This window comes from Sus scrofa, chromosome 11, assembly GCF_054392235.1.
Source record: "Sus scrofa isolate SSC_HxYL_T2T_F1_AM1 chromosome 11, Sscrofa_HxYL_maternal_Yorkshire_Landrace_v2.0, whole genome shotgun sequence".
Taxonomy (NCBI): Eukaryota; Metazoa; Chordata; class Mammalia; order Artiodactyla; family Suidae; genus Sus; species Sus scrofa.
The window spans coordinates 59,395,828-59,418,472 of NC_139393.1; the positions used below are offsets into that span (position 1 = coordinate 59,395,828).

The following is a 22,645-nucleotide window of genomic DNA, read 5'->3' on the forward strand; positions in this document are numbered from 1 at the left end:
CCAGTGTGTCTAACTAGGAAATTGTTTATTCAGATGAAAGCCAAAAGGCATCTCAGCCTAATGTGGCTGAGACAGCAAAATCAATTCTGAGCACAAGAGCTCTGTTGAGTAAATGTTTAAAGGAGAAAAAAAAGGGCCTGCACAAATTAATAAATGATACCAAGCATAAGAGAGATGTAGTCTGTGCCTCATATTACTTTTATGATATACTCTTTTATCTGTGTTGTTTTGCTGGTGAAATAAAATTGCCTATTTTCTTCATCTATGAAAAAGAAAATATGACATTACTAAAAGTTATTTTTACTATAAAAATTGATTAATGAGTTGACATAATTTTTCTTTCCAAAGAAAGGATGGATTTACTCTCCCTATTAACTATATTTGATCCCACTCCTCCAACATAAAGACTTCTTGTGCATAATTAAGGATAGGCCTTCACCTTTGTTTTATTTTTTACTGGCTGATTTTTGCTTACTGCTAATTTTTTAAAAAAGCATAAAGCAATATTTAAATGGGTTTCTATGACTCATTCTAGGAAGAAAGAATTTTTAAAAGACAGATGTCATGTTTCTTATGAAAGAAACATGCTAATAAACAAATTTCTTCTTAGATTTTTGTGGACAAAAAATCAGAGTTTGTTAGTGATTGTCTAACAGCCATTAATAAAATTTTGTTGGCTCCAGACACATGCAATGTAATTTCTTTTCATCGTACATCTATCTGTTATATGTGTTTTGATAGATAAGATCTAAATTAGTAACTGTCAATCAATATGTCTCTGAAAATATCTTTAACAATCACTTCCTCACACTGGGTTTTTACCAAAAATGTTATCTTACCTGATTTATGTGTTCGTAGTGACATACTATAAAGCTCTATGTTCTCCAAAACTTTTCACTGAATTTATACTAGTGAATGAGGTAATCACTAGAAAGCATGTTTTTTTTCTAAAACAGCATATTACATTTAATATGTTCAGCTTGGTGAGTATTTCACGTTTCAGCATAGGTGACCGGTATCACTTAAATATTTGCCAAATGATGAGTTTACATGTACTTATATTGGAGGGATTCTGTTTTATAGATGTGAATATCTTTTTAACTTTAACAGAGACTTAGAAGCTAGACTCTGCAATGTTGTCCCAGAAAAACCGATTTAATGGAAATATAAGCCTTATATTGTATGCCATGCTCATTTATCTATTTGCGCACAAGGTATAAAAGAAGCGATTATCTTGCCACCAACTTAACATTTGTCTCTAAAATCACCAACACAACTGAACTGCATCTGGGATATTTGGAATTGTCCATCAGGTGATCATTACTGGGGTTAAATTATTAAATTGTTCCTAGTTGGTTAAAGACTCCATGGCCAGATATAATTGCATTGTGCGTTATGAGCTATTTGTGTCATTATAGGCTGTAATTTTGCATTAGTGTGTTAGGAAATAAGAAGTGCACATATGAATTCATCTTATAGGTCATATTGGCATCTTTATTTCAAAATAAGTATGTGCTACTTGGTCTTTTCCCACTTCACTTTTATGCTCCAGTTATGAATTTCTACATGACGTCGACGTACCATGTTTTTCTTTTCTGCTTTTGCTCTTACTTCTTTGGGAACATTCCTTTAGACATTCTCCCGGGTACTTCCTTCTTGGTTCAGATGTCATGTTACCTGGGAAGTGCCAAGATTCTATACCGGAGCCAGGACTAAGTGCTCTGATAACAGAGTATTTCCACTGTTGCAGGTACTAGATCATATTCTTATGTATTACTTATTTATTTCTTTATATTTTTGACAAATGCAGTTGTATCTATTTAAGATGTACATTGTGATAATTACCGAGATCCAGATAATGAATACTTCTGTCATATTTAGATTATTCACCAGTATTTTCATGTCATCTATCAACTCCTTAAAGACTGATCATTTTAATCAATTTGTTCCTCAATGCTTCTAACAAGGCTTACCTATAACAGGTTCTCAAGGACGATTCTGTCACTTTTGTTTTGTTTTTTGTTCTTTTTTCTTTAATATCTTTATCATAAAATGAAATACACAGATAAAGCCATACAAAATAAATATATGGCTTTGTGAATTAAGTTGGACACACTTGTAATCGCTACCCAAGTTATAACATTACAATGATACCAGCTACCCTAGAAATCCTCCATTTGCTCCATCCCAATTACCCCTCCTTTCTCTCTCTAAAACTAATCTCTTCTGTGCTTTTCTTTATATTTTATCACACAGGTGTATATCTGTAGACTCTGTAACTGACTCCTGCCACTTATTTTTTAATTCGATGTCTCCTTTAATTTACAGGTTTCATGTTCATTTATTTTCCTTCTAGTTATCGCCTTTCAACAGGCATGCCCCTATGGACATATACCTTAGTAAGCAAATAATTCCTCAGTTTCGATTAGAAATAGGTCCTGCTTCTGTGGTAGCATCATGCAGCCTCAACACAAGGCACACGACTTGGTGTGAAGCACCAGGCCAGATTTTTGCCCCTGCTTACTCTTAATCTAGGTCTTGTGCTTTAAAGAAACTACACAGCCATACGTAAAGTAACCATATGCAGTAGTCCTGGTAATTACTTCCAGCGAAGATATTGTATATAATTTATGCTTCAATGCTATATTTTCTGTGACAGACCCATAATGATAATAGATGAACTATGGAAAGGAAACTGAAAACCTCTTAGATGGGATCAAATAGAACATAAAAATCTCCATGGCCATAAGTGAAATAGAAATATATATGAGCGAGATGAATTCATGGGTATGCTGAGCTACCAGCATCCTGCGGTAGTAAGGAAGTTGCTCCTGCAGGGTCATGTGAAGTAAGTGTTCTGTGTGAGATGGTGGCTGTACGCCAAGTTCACTCCATGAATATAGCGGTGTGATTGGCACTGCTCCCACCTCCCACCTGGGAAAGTAACTGGGAAAAAAAATTCTAGTTGCTTTCTGTTTTTATGCGTTAGAGGAAATGGTGAGCCTGGGGACAGGAGAGGAAATAAGACAGGATCACCAGCAGGATCTGAAACTTATTTTCCTTCAGCTTAGTGACTTAGTATCTGCAATACCTATAATGTCACTGAGTTGCAGAAAAGACCACAATTTCATTTTCAGATCTTGTCCTGCACCGGGGATTTAAGGATGGAGTTCTATGACCTTGCTGGAGTCTCCTTCTGCTTCCTCCAGAAGTACAGCAGACTCACAGCTGAAGACCATTTACTCTTTTACAGCTTTATTTTCAGAATAGTTGGAAAATTCTGAATGTGGATGAAATATTAAGGATGATAATGACCTATGTGTATTTTGTCTAATTTGGATGTTTTCAGACATTATTTCTTCAAGTATTGTTTTTGCAATTTTTTCTCTCACTGCTCCTTCTGAGACGCACATGATGTGTGTATTGGTCTGCTTTGTGAGTGTCACTTCCAGGTAGAAGCCTCTTAGATCCAACATACAATGGAAAAGGAAAAACTTCACAGAGCATTAAGCCAAGGGGTATGGAGAATAGTGGACAAAGAAGCCACATCCAGGGAGCAGAACTGGGCTATCCAGGAACATTCTCCCTCTTCAGGGTAGATGAATCTTGAAGTGTCTACCTAGTATATTTCAGAATTTTACATACTTCAATCTGCTGTTCATCCCCATCTCTCCTTTTTTACAACAAGGTGGGTTGGGGTTTTTTGTTTGTTTGTTTTTAGGTTACCTTATCTTTATTTATCCGTTTTATACTGGGTGTGTGTAGGCAAAAAAAACCCCATCTTTTTTGTTCATAGCTTTCAATTTAGGAGGAGCACTTCTGAATGTAATGTGGACAGTCATGAATCATTTCATAGTGGAAAGACTGCCATGCATCATCCAGAGATCCTGCTCCTCAAACTTGATGATACAGTTGGATGGGACTTGTGTGTCTCCACTGAGTGTATTTTGAATACAGGAAGAAGAGTATCCCAAATATTGGTGACCAGAAGGTGAGACAGAGGTAATCGCTGGAATTAGGATTATATTCCAGGTCTTCTCCTTTAGTGTATATGTTAGGTCTGGACTTCCTTTTCTATACGAGTAGAAATGATATGTAACCCTTAGGACCTGCTGCATTGTTCACTACTGTCTTGTCCCTCAACCACAGTGGTGATGATAGGAAGTACTGATGTGGAGCCCCCATCAGACTAGATCTTTAAATGATATGTATGTTTAGTGTATGCAAGAAACAACCTTTTGTGATGTTTACACATTGATGGTTGATATATTTTTTTAACTGCATCTTAAACTAGGTTATACTGGCATTGATACTACGTAAATGTGAAACCTAACCTCAAAGGGATACATTCAAACAAAGCCCTTAGAAAGAGATAAATTATGGTAGAGCTAGTAGTGAACAGTGAATCCATCAAAAAATAGAATTAAGGGAGTTCCCATCGTGGGTCAGCAGAAACGAACCTGACTAGCATCCTTGAGGACGCAGGTTCAGTCCCTGGACTTACTCAGTGGATTAGGGATCTGATGTTGCCGTGAGCTGTGGTGTAGGTTGCAGATGTGGCTCAGATCCCGCATTGCTGTGGCTGTGGCGTAGGCCAGCAGCTGCAGCTCTGATTTGACTCCTAGCCTGGGAAACTCCATATGAAATTATAGCTTAAAAAAGAGAAAAACAAGTATTTGAAACTTTGATAATATAAAAATAAGAACATAACTAACAAATGTAATTAAAGGAATAGTAAGAGTGCTAACATCTTAATATTTTATAGCAGGAAGTAAAATAATGTATACATTAAAATGTAATTAAAATGACTTTAACTTCATAATATTTAAGAACATATCTCATGCTGAAAGAACATTCATCTAAAGTTTGGAAATTGCTTTGTTTTAAATTCAGTTTCTCTTTCTTCTATAAATTTAAATACAGTAAAATTTAAATTTTCGCTATCATGACAAAATAATATAATCTAGGTTTTATAATACTATGCCTATCTATCCATCCATACCTCTGCTATTCATCTATCCTTTCATTTGTATATTATTCTATTTATACAGTCATGTGGAGATATGCTTGAAATGCTATTTTTAAGACAGTTACAGTAATTTATAAGTGATAGGATTTGTAGAGATATTTTCCCATATGTTTTCTACTTTTCTGTATTGAATGCCTTTTTTCTATCTTTTTTTTTTAAACCATAAACCTGTAAATCTTAAAAAGAAAGAAAAAATACTAATTTCTTGGTTCGGGGTATCTCAAGTAACTTAGGAAACATGGTATCAAAAGTTTCTGTTATGTTTCAGTTCCTATCAAAATTCTTTTCTCTTCAATAATTTTAACATACTAAAAAAAAAGACTTTGAGGAAAAATAATATGATGTGTTGGATGGAGTTCAGATCTAGTGTTTTACCTCTTTGATAAAATACATGAAAATACTCTGAGGAGAAGAAGAGATTGAGGGACGTGGGCGGAAGTACATAGTTACCTGAAGCAACATAATAACTAAGCCCTTTGAAAATAATCATTCTCTAAGCACTTCATTTTCTCTTTCCTTCACACCTAATTCATTGGAATACACCCATATTTTGAAACATTGGATTTGGGAAATCAAATTATTACTAGTCTGGTGATTAAACTGCTCTATCCATCTGCTAGTCAATTGTTGTTATGAGTTGAGCGTAGCCCAAATGACAACAGCCATTGTAAATCACTTTCATTCAATTCAGGCAGTGATTGTATGAAATCATTTAGAAAAAAAAAGCGCTGGAAACAGATTTTTCCTGTATTAAAATGAAGACAAAATATGAAATGCAATATAATGTGTTGAAATTGAAGTGGACTCTCAGAAACCTAATGAGTCTCCAAGTAGCAGCACTTTGGATGATCTTAGTGGAGACTACATCCAGAGAGATTTCTGGTCTAATGGACAGCCCAGCACTGGTGGGGTTGTGATGTTTGTTTAATTAGGGGGATTTTTTCTACTCTCAGAATGATTTTAATGCTCTAGTGCACTTGTCAAGCTTCTTCATTCACTAAAATTTTTCGTACTTTATTTATTTATTTACTTGATCTTATCCTATCCTAACTCATCTCATATCATCTTATTTTACTTTATTTTGTTTTAGCTTATTTTGTTTTGTTTTTTAGGGCTGCACCTGCAGCATATGGACGTTCCCAGGCTAGGGATCCAATCAGACCTGCAGCTGCCAGCCTGTCACAGCCACAGCAACTTGGGATCTGAGCCGTGTCTGCCACCTACACCACAGCCTCATGCCTAACACATCACTGACACGCCAGCTAAGGGAGGTGACTCAGGAGGTGGAAGTTACCACGTGGAATCTGTGAGAGTTTGAAAAAGTGGTTCAGATACAAGGCTTTAATTAATTAATTAACTAATTGGAAGAGAGAGAAGGGATAGGCCAAAAAGGAATGGCATGGTCAATGTTTTGAGGCAACTGAGGAGGAATGAATATTTTTGAAAGAGTGAATTACTCAGGTCTACTAGAACAAAGTTAGATGTCGGAAGCCACAAGGGGAGGGCAGTAGACACTGGAAAGAACACCTGGGTCATATTAATAGAATCCCATGGGTAAAACTAAGGAATTTTAAGGAATTTCAACCTTTTTACATAAAATGTTGAGAAATTTTAGGTACAATCACATAATGTTGGCTCAATGACTAAAATAAATTACATGTTAGTTGCATATCCATAATTTCAATTTTCTAAAAATGTTTTTTAAGAGCAGAAACATTTTTTAAGGGAAGAAGCTATACATTTTTAACTATATAATTATAGTAACTGGCACAGACCCTAGTGTATTTTAGGTGTTGAACATGTATTTTTGATTAGACGGTCATTTGAATTTGTTAAGTGAAACAATATTATAAAAGGTGTGAAGTGATTCTTGCTTTGGACTATAGGGAAACAGGAGGGAGGCAACTAGGTAGGTAAATAAACAAGACGTATAAGTTTAGAGGTAGATAGATGGGTAGATGAAGAAAAACAAATATACCTGCATAAACACACAAACACATGTACAATCGATACACACCAGTCAACCATACACAAATAAACCATACATGCATACACAGACATACACTTAGATGTACCCACACAAATACACGTATGTTCATACAAATAAATATACACAATTACAAACACACACACATCCACACACATGTATCTGTGAGCGACAATAGATAAATATTAGAGCTATGTTGTAACAAACCCAAAGCTCACAGAATTATCCAGGAAAACAGAGGGGCAGACAAATAACAGATGGAAGAGGATTTAAAAGAAAAAAGAATAAAGAGTTTATTCTCCGTGAAGAAGAGACAGCCTAAGTAGATTATCGTCTTGTAGGCAGATTTCCCAAATTCATATTTCTCATTGCCAAATATTTACTTACACCCCACATATTATCTACCCTCGAATCTGAGTCTGGGGATGGGTGGCATAATTGTATTTACCAAATGAGACAATGTTTAATTTTTTTTTCTTTATGCAACACAAACACTTGTGTAAAGAAAATGAAAAAATACAGAAAAATAGACAGACATCAAGAGCATTATCACAAACCCCAAATTAAATGGTGCTAACTTGTTTTTTCATTCTAATTTTTAATTTGTAGAATAGGTGTTTCATTCTGACATGTTAAGGTGACACTCTCTAAGGTTTAACTGGTTTTGTCTACTCTGGGTCTCAGATTAGAATGCATGTTAGTTTAACGGATTCATCTGATCTGGTTAGCCATCTGTAACAGTATCAGGAAGGGTTATTAACATTATACTTCGTGAGTATACTAAGAGGATTAACTAAGAGTGACAAAACCAACATTAGGAAACATTATTGTTGGTTTCAACAGTGTATACAATCAATTCTATAGTGATCTGTAAAATATTTGAAGTTTGCGTGCCTTCTCACTCAGAAGGGTGAAAAAATCCCCCTATTTTGGTAGATTTTTGGGGGGTGAGGATACTAAAGAAAATATGATTAAGATCTGATGTACCGGGTAAGTCTGATAGTGAAAATTTCTCTTAATTTTTCTGCATTTGAGAGAACCTTAATTTTCCTGAGTCCTGCAAAATATTTCACTGGTTAAAGAATTCACTTGCATCTCTTGAAAAACTTGGATGAGAAAAAACATTACTATTATTTAAATTTTATTTTTTTTAACTTTTATAGAATTCAAATGCTTATTTTTAAAAAATATGGAAAAAGCAGAAAGAAGAAATGAAATCCATGTGTTTTTTTTTTTTTTTGCCCTTTTTACAGCCACACCTGTGGCATATGGAAATTTAGAGCTGCAGCTGCAGGCCTTTGACACAGCCACAGCAATGCTAATCCAAGCCACATGTGCAACCTATGCTTATGGCAGTGCAGGATCCTTAACCCACTGAGAGGTCAGGGATTGAACCTGTGTTCTCATGGACACTATATCAAGTTCTTAACCCACTGAGCCCAATGGGGAACTCCACAAATCCAAATTTCAATCGACTGTAATTCAAATTGTTTTTCACCTTTAGATAATGTGCATTTCCCCCCACTATTTTCAAGGCGTTTCTTTGTCTTTATTTTCAGAAGTTTGAATATGATGTGTTTCTTTGGGTTTATTCTGTTTGTAGTTCACTCAGCTTCTTGAATATGTAGGTTTCTTTCTTTTGCCAGATTCAGAAATCTCTTTGCTATATTTTTTGCATATTTTTCCAGCCCCTCCTTTTTTTTTTTTTTTTTTTTTTGTCTTTTTGCTATTTCTTGGGCTGCTCCCGCGGCATATGGAGGTTCCCAGGCTAGGGGTCCAATCGGAGCTGTAGCTGCCAGCCTACGCCAGAGCCACAGCAACGCGGGATCCAAGCCGCGTCTGTGACCTACACCACAGCTCAAGGCAACGCCAGATCGTCAACCCACTGAGCAAGGGCAGGGATCAAACCCGCAACCTCATGGTTCCTAGTCGGATTCGTTAACCACTGCACCACGACACGGGAACTCCCAGCCCCTCCTTCTTCATCCTCTCCTTCTGGGACTACAATGACACAAATGTTAGATTCTTTGTTATATTTTCATAGGTCTCTGCAGCTCTTTTAATTTTTTTAGCCTATTTTTTCTCTATTGTCCATTGTTGCTAATTTCTAGTTTCTATATTCAAGTTCACTGATTCTTTCATCCCCACTCTTTCTTTTGTTGTTGAGCCTATTTGCTGAGTTTTATTATTTCAGTCATTATATTCTTCTGTTCTAAAGTTTTCACTTCGTCTTTTTTACTTTTTCCATTTCTTTGCTGAGATGATCTATTTCTCTCCTATACTTTTCAGTAGGTTTGAACATGCTCAAAATTGCTTGTTGAAGCGATCTTATAATGCTTGCTTTAAAGTCTTTCTCAGTTAATTGTGTCTTCTCAGTGTTTTCCCTCTATTGATTGTTGGTTTTCCTTCAAGATTTACCTGGTTCTTAGGGTAGCAATTGACTTGTGATTGAAATGTGGGAGTTTCTGAAACTGTATTATGAAACTCTGCATCTTATTTAGCTCTGTTTTAGCTGACCTTTTTTTTTTTTTCTTTAGCATTATTCTGGCAGGGACAGAGGGAGAGGGGAAATCTGGCAGGAACAGAAATATGGGTCCCTACTCAGCCTAAGGACACATGAGCAGAGAGAGGACTCCAGATTCCTGTCGGGCAGAGGTGGAAGTCTGGTTCCCCATGAGGCCTCCACTCACACCTCTCTGGCTGAAAGGGTGGGGGTGCCTCCTTACTGCTCCCGTGGCCCTCCTCTGATATCATGGAGGGATGGGCCACTATCTCTGGGAGCTGGTGCATGTCCTCTCCATTAGGCCTCTTCTGACACCATCCCAGCAGGTGGAGGAAGACTCCTGGTTGCTGCAAGCAGGGTGTGTATCTAGGCTCGCTGCTTGGCCGTTACAGGTGCAGATGGGGCTGAAATCTTTGTTTTCCTTTGCCTTGAGTAGAGTAGTTATTGTCTAAAAGTGTCTCTCTAGGCTGCCCATCCTGCTTTTCTTTCTTTTTTTAATTTTTAATTTTTATTTGCTTTTATATAATGATTTTTATTTTTTTTTTCGTTATAGCTGATTTACAGTGATCTGTTAATTTTCTTCTGTACAGGATGGTGACCCGGTTACACATACACGTACATATTCTTTTTTCTCACATCACCATGCTCCATCATAAGTGACCAGACATAGTTCCCAGTGCTACACAGCACGATCCCATTGCTAATCCATTCCAAAGGCAATAGTTTGCATCTATTAACCCCCAAGCTCCCCAATCCATCCCTCTCCCTCCCTCTCCCCCGTGGCAACCACAAGTCTATTCTCCAAGTCTTTTTCTTTTTGCCTTGTGTTTGTTGGCATTTCTTGGTTTCCAGTTTCTTTAGCTCCAAGTCTACAATATATGAAGCAAGAAGAAAACTCAGAAAGTTCATCCACTTGTTATTTCTTGGGTCCCAAAGTTCCTAGCTGTCCTGACTTTTGCTCTCCATTCATGAGAGTGTTCATACGTTTCCTTTTTATAAAAATGCCAGTTTTTGTTGTTGTTGTTATAGGTAGTGGGACAAATAGGGAAAAGAGAGTCTACTTTGTCTTCCCACATGATGGATCTTGAGAAAACAGATTTTGAGGAAATGGCTTAAGATGAATTCATGGACAATCAGCAGTCTGAAAAGTTAATCATAGTCTTCCAGTCAATTCCAACTCTGTGCAGAGACTGGTAATCATTCATATTCATTTTCATCAGCTCATTTTTATTAATGACCAAAAAAGATTGACAATCATAGATTAGATTATAATCATTAGATTATCTGACCAGTTTACTTAAGAGGACTTTCCTGAATCGGCTTTGCTGGAGCAATTCTTGAAAACAGAACAGGTTTTCAGTGGATGAGGCTTAAAGACAGTGTTGTGCCCCCAAAAGAGTCTTAGTAGATTTCTTTCAACTCTTTATACAGATGACAACATGGGTGATAACATGTTATAAATGTTAAAGAGGCATTTAGTTGCTTCACTAAAGGTCTCCTATGTATGGAACATTTCCTTTCAAAGTAATTGTTTGAAAGTCAATTTTGAGTTTCTTTTATTTCCTTACATTTCTTTCAAAGAGTAAATCATTCCAGGCCTAGAATAGAAATGCTTAGTCTTCTGAGACTCCTCCCATAAATAGCCAAAGGGATAACTGCTTGGCCTCATGAATTTCAACATATTTCTTAGCAAAATCATAGATATCCAAATGTAAATTCCGGCAGTCTGGGATGTCATGTCAATATGAGGAACTCCCAAAGGGACTCTGGAACTCTCGTGGAATTACTAGGTTACAGCAGTAAACACAGTGGGCATAGTTTTTCAAGAGTCAAAACAAAGTATGATCTATGTAACATACTCAGTATCATAAGTAATACAAGCGTAATACAAAACAGGTGACTAATATTGCTTAACTATTTAAGCATACCATATGCGATAAAGCATAGCCAAATGGTAATTTAATTATTTCCATGAAAATGCAGACACATTCCAACACTTAAAAAGCAGATGATTTACTGTGAACTCTGAGGCTAGACATGTGATTGTGTAAAGTGATGAAATTTCTGTTTATTATATAGAATCAATTATAGAAAAGTAAATGAATATTCAAATATTCTGGGGAAGAAGAGTTGTGCTTTTTATGGGGAGAAGCCAGTCATCCGAAAAAATATTTCCAAGAAATATGTTCTGCCACTATGAGCTGAACATTTGTACTCTTTCACTCATTTACTGAGAACCTGAGACTCAGATGATTCCAGACGCTTCGGTGCGCCTTGAGGATTGCATGCCTAGCTGAGACTACCCTTCGATAATGCAGCTTGTGACAATCAAATGAGAAACTATATTTGAATAACCAGATGATGAAAAGTATTCTTCCTGATATTGGACTGGCAGCATTAATATTCTTTTCCAAAGAGAAAATATGAATAATTAAATGGTGTAGCTGAGTCATATGTAAGTGATAACTACAATGATAGAATGAATAAAGCCTCCTGGTCCTGACTTGTTTGGGGCATCTGCTCCCAGGACATTTCGACTTGAATGGGGTACTGTTGGCTTCGATCAGTATCCAAAATTGGCATATTTCCTTGAATTCTTTCTTTCAGTACCAATATGCATATTTTCACTTTACCCAGTCTGCTTGGCCTTGACAAAGCATATTGTTGAGTGAACAAAGCTAGTGTGAGAGGCTAGTACTGTACAATTCTGCCCATATGACATCCTGGATGAGGCAATATTACAAAGCAGTAAATAGATCAGAAATAGCGGAGCAGGTAAGTAGGTGGAATGGAAAGAGGGAGACTGATAGGCGAAGCACAGGTGATTCTTAGAGCAGTGAAACTATTCTGAATGACATTTTAATGGTAGATACATGTCATTATGTGTTTGTCAAAAACCATAGAATGGTACAACACAGAGAATAAGACAGTATAAACTATAGCTTTCTGCCAATAATAATAATATGGCAACGTTGGTTCATCAATTGTAACAAACATACCACACGAAAGCAAGCTGTCAATAAAAGGGGTAACGGTGTCCAGAGGAGAGGAGATAGAGGGGAACTCTCTGCTCATATTTTCTGTACCCCTAAAACTGTTCTGAGAAATAAACTCTATTAATTTACAAAGTAATAAAGCTGTAGAGTAGTATATAATATGCAAACTTTTAATTAAATTTCCTACTTTGGGACCTGGGCTGCCCACCCTCTCAGCCTTATCTGTCTAGTGTCTTAGTCTTAAGAATGAAAACCCTCCTCGCTCTAATCCTAGGCAGAAACAGTAGGTGAAACAGGACTAAAAGCTCTGGCTTTTCTTGAAGTAGATTTTTTTTTAATTTAATTTAATTTATTTATCTATTTTTGTCTTTTTGCCTTTTCTAGGGCTGCTCCCGCGGCATATGGAGGTTCCCAGGCTAGGGGTCTAATCGGAGCTGTAGCCACAGGCCTATGCCAGAGCCACAGCAATTTGGGATCCGAGCCACTTCTGCAACCTACACCACAGCCCACGGCAATGCTGGATTCTTAACCTACTGAGCAAGGCCAGGGATCAAACCCTCAACCTCATAGTTTCTAGTCAGATTCGTTAACCACTGCGCCAAGACGGGAACTCCTGAAGTAGATTTTTTAATCAATGTTTTGACTTTTTTTTTTTTTTTTTTGTCTTGTCTTTTCTAGGGCCGTGCCCATGGAATATGGAGGTTCTCAGGCTAGGGGTCCAATTGGAGCTGCAGCTGCTGGCCTACACCACAGCCATAGAAAAGTGGGTTCCGAGCGGTGCCTGCAACCTACACCACAGCTCATGGCAACACCAGATCTTTAACCCAGGATCCAAGGCCAGGGATCGAACCTACAACCTCATAGTTCCTAGTCGGATTCGTTAACCACCGAGCCACGACGGGAACTCCTCTTTTGATTTTCTATATTAATACTCTCTGCATTCTGTAGACCTTGGACTTGAGTATATTTTGTAATTTCATCTAAATTTGCTCTGTGCTGTTCAGTGTCCTCCTGTCCCGATGGTTTGAAACTTTCTCTGTTCTGTTAATCCAATTACTATTCTATTTCTTTTCCATCTTCAAAGATTTGTAATACCTAGTGTGCTATTATCTCTTTTTTCTCCTTGTCAGTCTTAACATTCATAAATTGTTTAAATTTCTTTTTAGTAAAGCTTTAACAGTGAGAAGGAAAAGGCACATACAACCAAACAGTTATATTTAATTAAAAATATAGGTAGCTTTCAGAGTTCCCTTCATGGCTCAGTGGTTAACGAACCCGATTAGTATACATGAGGATGCCGGTTCGATCCCTGGCCTCTCTCAGTGGGTTAAGAATCCGGCATTTCCGTGAGCTGTGTTATAGGTCACAGATGCAGCTCGGATCCGGCATTGCTGTGGCTGGGGCGTAGGCCGGTGGCTTCTGCTCTGATGTAATACCTATCTTAGGAACCTCCATATGCCATGGGTGTGGCCCTAAAAAGACAAAAAATATATATAATATATAGGTAGCTTTCTAGTCTTCTCTCTCTGCTTTCTTTTCATGATTCCCATGTTTTTCTTTCTCTGGACATTAACCACTCTTATTAAGTTAAACATCCTCTTTGTCCATACATTGCATAATATGAACTACTTTAAATTGAATAATAATGGTTCTTGGCAGTTAATTAATCCAACTGAATCATAAGACAACATTTGATGTAATTATTTAATTAATAGAAATGAAGTTTTGCAATACCGAAGGACGTGGATACATACTGAAGGATACTGTGGATAAGAACTAGGGCTCAAAGCCAACTGAGAGCAATTCACATTTCAAATAATGAAATGATGAATTTTCATTGCTTTTTTTTTTTTTTTCTTCTCTAAGCTTTGCATCCTGATTGAAGCAAAGACATCTGTCTTTTCCGGGATAGCAAGAACTTTGGTTGCTGTGGCAACATATTGACTGGGGAACTTAAAATAAAGGTGGCTCCTTTCCAAATCGCTTTTTTTTTTTCTTCTTCACAAAAACAGCACACATTGGCTAAAAAGCTCTACTGGAAACTTTATAATCAATAAACCTGTTGTTTGCTGAAGGTTTGTACCCCAAAACTTGCATGTTAAACAGGTGAGAAGTATACATTTGGCACTCATAGATTTTTAAACTGTGAAACACTGCTCTATATCATTTTAAACATTTTCCTTCCTTCCTCAATCCCTCCCTCCCTCCCTTCCTTCCTTCCTTTTTTATTCTTTTCTCTAGTTTAAAAAATGGGATGGTAGGGACCTGGGTGAGTGCAGGAGGAGGGGTAAATGCAGTGAAAGAAACTCTTCAAAGGCCTTTGCTAAGGCAGAGCTTGGTTGCTAGGGCTTGAAAAGATTGTTATTTGTAGCTAACACAAAGTTATTCCAAAATGCACTCAGCCTTAGAAGCAAACAAGTTCCAAATTTTTAGGAGAGGCATGCATTGAATCTCCCAACATATGAAAATAATCTTTTGACACTTTGGGATGCATATATATTTGTGCATTAAATTTCATAAAATGCTGAGGGGGGTAATTTAAAAAAAATCCTTAAATTGAGGACATATATCTTTAAAAACTCATATATTTAAAAACACTTGAATTTTTTACAGTATCTCTTTGTAAATTTCATATTTTCAGCAGTGTTGTAAAGTTGGGTTCATCAACAATAAACCTGCATGACAGGAAAATAAATGTAATTCTACTTTGGTTTTTTTATTGACTTTTGTCCAGGCCTGGAAACTTGCAATTTATTTCTTTTCCACTTATTTAATAAAGTAACACAAAGTAAATGATATTTGATGGAAGAATCATATATATGAACTTATTTAACATAAAGTTACTTAAATTACCTAGGTAATTACTCCAAATTTTGTTATAGGACCAGACTGAGGTCATCTACATAGATTTAGTGATTTTTAATGTCACGATAAATTCAGTAAGCAAAGAAATAAAAGATGTTATCTCTATTAACTGTTGGTTACATGATTTGAGATAATCAGTTTTCAAAGTCATTTATTGGCCTAGAACAATAAAGTAAGATAATTTTTTGAGAGCATATAAATTTAAAAACTAATATTTTGGAGTAATGATCAAATGTTAGTCTTTCTTTTCCCACCTCCCTGGTAAGGGTTCACGCTGTCATAATGCAATCAAGTAATATGAAGTTGACTAGAGGTTTTTAAGGTAAAAACAATTGGAAATATAAATCCATCCATGCATGAAAATTGTAGGACCCTGAGCTTACACACTTGATCCCAAAATTTTATAATTTTTTTTCATGAAGCCTCTTTATGACTATGAATGATGACAGGAAGAAACAATGTCTTCTGTGCAACACTTAATAGGTGTGGCAAGAAGGTGCTTGCATAACATTCATTTCCTTAGATGGTTTTATCATCTGGGGAGTGAAGTACATATTTTCAAGAACAAGCATCCCCTGAGAGAGAAGAGTAATTGACTGGCCATCTCTGGTTTTGCTTTCTTGTCCCTGCTGCCTCGGCTCTGTCCTTCTTCCTCCCAGTGCTCTATGCTACAGGTCCCATTATCTTATTTCTCTCTTTAGGTGTGTGACACTCAAGGCACCTGGCTTTATTTCTCCCATATTCACCTCACTCTATACATTCCTCTTAATCTTATAATTTCGTCTTTTTTTTTTTTTTTTTTTTTTTTTGTCTTTTTAGGGCCACACCTGTGGCATATGGAGGTTCCCAAGTGAGGGGTTGAATCAGAGCTGGAGCTGCCAGCCTACATATGCCACAGCCACAGCAATGCAGGATCCATTGAAGCCGCATCCGCAACCTACACTGCATTTCATGGCAAACTCTTTAACTCACTGATTGGGGCCAGGGATCAAACCACATCCTCTTGGATACTAGTTGGGTTCATTACTGCTGAGCCACAACGGGAACTCCATAATTTGGTTTTCTTGATTCTTTATGAATGAAAGATGAGTTAAAAAGTATTGTCATGTAAAGACCTAAAGCAGAGGTGAACATTTACCTCTTCTTTCTCTAAAAATCTGTTAACTTGGTCATTATCTCCACTCAAAAACGTCAATCAGTTCTACTAGGTGCAGGCTACACTACTTCAGCATATAGCACTTGAAATTAAGTAAAAAAAAAATTAAACACACTTACACTAAAACTTTAGCACCTTACAATAAAAAAACATACTGTAAAAAACCCAAAGAATAATGAAAAAAAATCAGTCACAACTTATTATGTAGAATTTAATGAAAAAATGAAGAGGATTTTTAGCTTATAAGTTTTTAAATGATTATTCAATATTAGGAATCTCTCAGAATAATTTATTTCAGGAACAAATCAAAATGAATGAAAATGTTCATATCACTTGAAACAAACAGGATATGGTAAAACTCATTAGCCTTTCTGAATTAAAAAAAAAAGTCTATGTAAAACAAAATAGAAAAGAACATAAATATTATGTAAGGACTTCCACAGACCAATAGCAATTAGTATAATAAATATTAATTTCTAAAGCTATTTAAACTGGGGTTTAAAGCCATAAAGATAGGATTAATAGATACAAATTACTATGTATAAAATAGATAAGCAATAAGGATATATTATATAGCACAGGAAAGTATAAGCCACTATCTTATAATAGCTTTTAATGGAGTATCACCTGTAAAAATACTGAAGCACTATGCTGTACACCTAAAACTAATATAATATTGTAAACTATAGTTCAATAAAAATAAATAAAAAATAAATCCAACTTGGTAAATTCACTTGATTTTGAAGTTATGTCTAATGTAGTAATACAAGAAAATTAAGTAATACAAGTTTATGCTTTCACCGAATGCCCAAATAATAAGTTGAATTAATTTTTTTTTTTTTTTTTTTTTGTCTTTTTGCCTTTTCTAGGGCTGCCCCACGGCATATGGAGGTTCCCAGGCTAGGGGTCTGATCGGAGCTGTCGCCACCTGCCTACGCCAGAGCCACAGCAACGCAGGATCCGAGCCGCGTCTGCAACCTACACCGCAGCTCAGGGCAATAGCTGGATCCTTAACCCACTGAGCAAGGGCAGGGATCGAATCCGCAACCTCATGGTTCCTAGTCGGATTCGTTAAGCACTGAGCTATGACGGGAGCTCCCCAAGTTGAATTAATTTTTACAAAAATAATTTCTTGGCAATAAAAATAAAAATAATTAGTGATGATTTACTCTGTACCAGTCACCATGCTAAGCACTTCTTTTTCCTTTTTCTTTTTATGGCTGCATCTTGGTATACAGAAGTTCCCAGGCTAGGGGCTGAATTGGAGCTTCAGCTGTCAGCCACAGCCACAGCCACAGCCACAGCAATGCAGGATCTGAGCTGTATCTGCAACCTATGCTGCAGCTTGCAGCAATGCTGGACCCTTAACCCACTGAGAGAGGCCAGGGATCAAACCTGCATCCTCACAGAGACAAGTCAGGTCCTTAACCTGCTGCACCACAGTGGGAACTCCCACCAAGCACTTTTTAAATTTATCTCATTTTAATTGTCCCAGTGGTCCAAGATGTTGTCTCATCTTAGAAATGAGAGTGTTGGAATTTATGGATGTTTCCTAAGTATACACAGACAAGAAGTGGTAGAATCAAGATTCGAATAGAGATTTAACTCAAAGGTTAAATTCTAAACCATGCAACACTTCTGTCTGCATTGAAGACTTTTAACTATGAATAAATTAACTCATATTTTTGTGTGGTCAAAAATTAAAATCTGGGAAAAGTGAAAAAAAAATGAACATAAATGGGAACTCACTGTATAATGGATTGATTGCCTGTCACGAAGAATTGTGTAGCTCAATCATTTCTATTAATTTCTAAAATTAAAGAGCTCCATTCTTTAAAAGGCCTATTTGCCTTTTGAAATATCACTTATATATCAGACCAGTCTGTCAGTTATGGTTAATTAACAGTAAAAGTAAATTCAAAACTATGCAGAAATAATCTGTTAATTTAATAAAACAACTTTCTGATAGTTTTCTCTAGAATGAGTGTAATCATCTTAAACCATCCCAAATCAAAGTATTTAGCTAATTTATTTTGTGTCATTAAAACCACATTTATATAACTTAGGGATAAACAAGAAACTCCTGTATTTGGCCCTGGATAAACCAAACCATAAATTTAATAAGTAAATTGTTCACTGTTCACTGTGTTAATATTTTTCATGAAAGAAAAATGATACATGAGTATCTTTAAAAAAAAGTTTTTCCTTGGTATTTTGTTATCCTGTGCACACCACCATAACCAGGAGAGGATCTAAATTCCTACACAATAGAAAAGCTAAAGTCAAGGAGGAGAGACAGAGTGAGTCACAACCCTCCAGCTGGAGCAGCTGCAGACCAAGTTAGCATCATTAATGCACTTCAGAATATTTGCTTTTTAAAGTTATTCTAACATGCTTTATGTACTATGAATATATTTGAAGTGTTGATGTGGATAACAGAATTCAAGCTTCATGGTAAGACAGAGTTCAAGTATGATAGCTTTCACTTTTTTGAAAAAAATATTACAATAAAAGAAAAGACTAATTATGTTTTTGGTGAAAATTCAGCTACTTTGATATAACAATTCATCCTCATCAACTATTTATGGTCTTTGGCCACTTTGTGCACAGCATTGCTCTGTATTCAATCAGGATTCAAATCTTGATTCTATGAATATGATTTGTCATGGAATAAGTTGGTTATTATAAATTACTGGTTTTTTTTACGATAAATGGCACATTAAGAAAAGATAATGATGTAATTATAGATACATGACATTTTAAATCTACTTTTGCAATTGAATCCATTAATTCATTTCTGAATCCATTACATTTGAAGCTATTTAAATGGTGCTATGTGTTTTTCTTATTTCCGTCTTCATCAGAGTAACTGAAAAATGATAATCACCGAATCAAATCCATTTGTAATTCCAAGAATAAATTAATTGAATATATAATTATGAAATGAATTGATTCCTTAGTTTCAGACACATTAACCTGAATAGGGACTTCTACTATTCTTTAATGCACCTATTGTTTTAGGATTTCTACTGTGACCTGACTTTCAGGCTTAAGTTTTTAAGTTTTCTTACTTATGATTTTGTTGCCCTTTCTTTCTGCAGCTGCACTCTGAATTAATGTGTTAGTACATGTTTATAAACCCCATGATGGAAAGAATGTCTTGCTCATTTTTCTTATGCCAGTAGTTCTTAATCAGGGGCAAGTTTTCCATCCAAGGGGACATTTGGCAATGTCTGGAGACATTGTTGTCTGTCACTAAAACTGTGGGGAAGGATGCTGCTGGCATCCCGTGGATAGAGGACTGGGATAACTGCTAAACCTCCTACAATGCACAGAAGAGTCCCCTCCATCAGAGAATGATCCGACTCAAATGTGAAAAATCTGCTTTACATAATGGCCTTGTAAACAGTATGATTTTTAGTCCTACTTTGATAAAAGAGGTAAATTTAATCTCCTTATCGTGAGTAGCATGTTATGGAATGAGATGACCCTCCAAAGACAAAGGGCACTTTTATGAGGATCGAAAAATCAATAAGTAGAAATAAATGTGAAGCGTTTTGATTCCAGTAAGTTGGGATCAAAGCCTTCGGATGCTTTTTAGGACAAAATCTTAACTCTCTCAACACAACTGAGCGCTAAGCTAAGCTAAGCACATTTAATCCACTGGTTTGAAGCCTGTGGCATGTGGAGCCTAGGGGAATGAGCAGTGTCCACTTGAGAAGGACAGATGTAGAGGGTTTTAATATTTGTTAAAGAAAGTAAGGTTTTGATTAAGGGAAGGAGGGAATGGAACATGGTGAAAGGTTGAGCATATAGATGAAAGCTCTTTTAATCAGATTTATTTTATTGATATAATATATTTTAAAATTTTTATTGGAATACAGTTGATTTACAGTGTTATGAAAGCTACTTAAAATGGAACTAGGCTTGGGAGAGCAGAGTGGGCATTGTTGAGAGAGATCCTTTATGGAGGAAGACTCAAGGCACAGCTTATGTGGGGGTGCTCTTCTTTTCCTGCTCGGACTGAGCCCCCAGGGCCCAGGAGGTTTCAGGATTTCATCACTCAAAATGCCAACATGACAGAGAAAAGAAACTACTTGGATCTGTAACTTTGTATATGATATTAATTTTTTTATTATTAAACTACAGTTGATTTACAGTATTGTGGCAATTTCTGATTTACTGCAAAGTGACCCAGTCATACATACTTATTTATATATTTTTTCTCATATCATCTCCCATCATGTTCTATCCCAAGAGATGGGACACAGTTCCCTATGCTGTACAGTAGGACCTCACTGCCCATCCATTCTAAATGTAATAGCTTGTAACTAATAGCCCCAGACTCCCAGCCTTTCCCACTCCTCCCCTCCCTCAACAGCCACAAGTCAGCTCTCCATGTCCAAGTCTATTTCTGTCCTATAGATAGATTCATTTATGCCATATTTTAGATTTTCCCTATAGGGATATCATATTGTATTTGTCTTTCTCTTTCTTACTTAGTATGAGAATCTCTAGTTGCATTATGATATCAACTTTTAAAAATTAACTGAATTTTCTAATTGATGGAGTCAGCTCAGAGTGGGAGATGAGAGTAAGTAAAGGTCCTTTTGGGCACCTGGCTGAGTCTGAAAGAGATGAAGGGCAGACTTGCATTGACTGTGTTTAAAAATAGGAATGATTCCATGCAAAAGCATATTTATTATTCGTTAATACATTTTTTGCGTAGTTTGGCTTTCTAGATTTTTATACCACTGATGGATGCAAAGTTTGACCTGGATGCCAAGTTTGAGCAGTCGCTCATTGCTCTAGAGCCCAGAACTTGTACTCAGGTTTAATGCTTAATTCTTGTACTAAACGAACAATAAAGGGTCACCAGATATTTGAGGAAAGGCTCCCTGTGAGAGAAGAAGGCCTGTTCCTGCCCCTTTTACCTGTCACCGCAGGGGAACAGAATGTAGAGACTGCTTCCAGTGGCAGTGAGCTAAGTTCCTATTGGACCAACTTCAAACTGGTAGGATAACTATAAACTCTGGAGAAAATATTCTTAAGACTACCCAAAGACATGAGAGAGTGGACACAGGCAAGAAGATACTGCAGAAGGGCTCATACTTGGAAGAAAGAATGACATGGAGCGAGTTTCTCTCTCTTTTTTTCTTGTGTCTTTAGGCTGATATCAGGCCTGAATTCTGCAGTACAAGGTAATTACTTAAGACTATGTTTTGGAAAGTTTTTTTCTGTTTAGAGATTTTCCATTTCAAGGAATGGTAGGGTGGAATCTCCTGCAGTGGAGCCAGGAAGTCCCCTTTGCATAATAATGCGAAAGACAGAATGAATTATAATGCTCTAGGAATTCCTGTTGTGGCTCAGAAATAATGAACCCAACTACTATCTATGAGGAGGTAGGTTTGATGCCTGGTCTCCTTCAGTGGGTTAAAGATCCGGTCTTGCTGAGCTGTGGTGTGAGTCGCAGAGACCCGGCTCTGATCCTGCGTTGCTGTGGCTGTGGTGTAGGCTGGCAGCTGCAGCTCTGATTCAACCCCTAGCCTGGGAACCTCCGTATGAGGCGGGTGTGCCCTAAAAAAAAAAAAAAAGAAATATAATGCTCTAGCAAGGAACATTGCATGGATGTATAAATGATAAAAAATGAAAGGAAGCTAGTCCTCAGGAAAAAATCCAATTTTATTATTTACTTGAATTGAGTAAGAATTTATATGATAATGTGTGCCCTAGTCTGCTCTAAGTGATCTACAAATATTAACTCATATTAATCCTCTTTATAATAACCACTATATACACATTTTACAGATAAGGCTATGGAAGCACAGAGAGGTTAAGAGACTTTCCCAAGGTCTCACAGCTAACAAGTGCCGGAGTCTGTTTTTGTTTCATTATCAACACGGGTGCTAGAGCCAATCCATACATTCCTCCCCTACAATTTCTTACACAATCTTTTGTGCACTGTGGAGCCACAGCAATATTTCAGTACAAATACTCTCCTTTACTAAAGGCTTTGGGTAAACAAGTCTCCTTTAGTTGTTGGCTTCAAGACCACTCAGCTTAGTTAGAAGGCACCTGACATTTAATTAAAATACCAGGCCATTTTTTA

General features: G+C 36.6%; 2 protein-coding genes across 3 annotated transcripts in view; one reads left to right on the top strand and one right to left on the bottom strand.

Annotated features, from left to right (window-relative positions):
* Positions 1-22,645, top strand: part of LOC106505319 (uncharacterized) — a 354,150-nt gene that overhangs the window by 213,614 nt on the left and 117,891 nt on the right. The window lies entirely within an intron of this gene.
* Positions 1-22,645, bottom strand: part of LOC110255835 (uncharacterized) — a 1,104,139-nt gene that overhangs the window by 50,728 nt on the left and 1,030,766 nt on the right. The window lies entirely within an intron of this gene.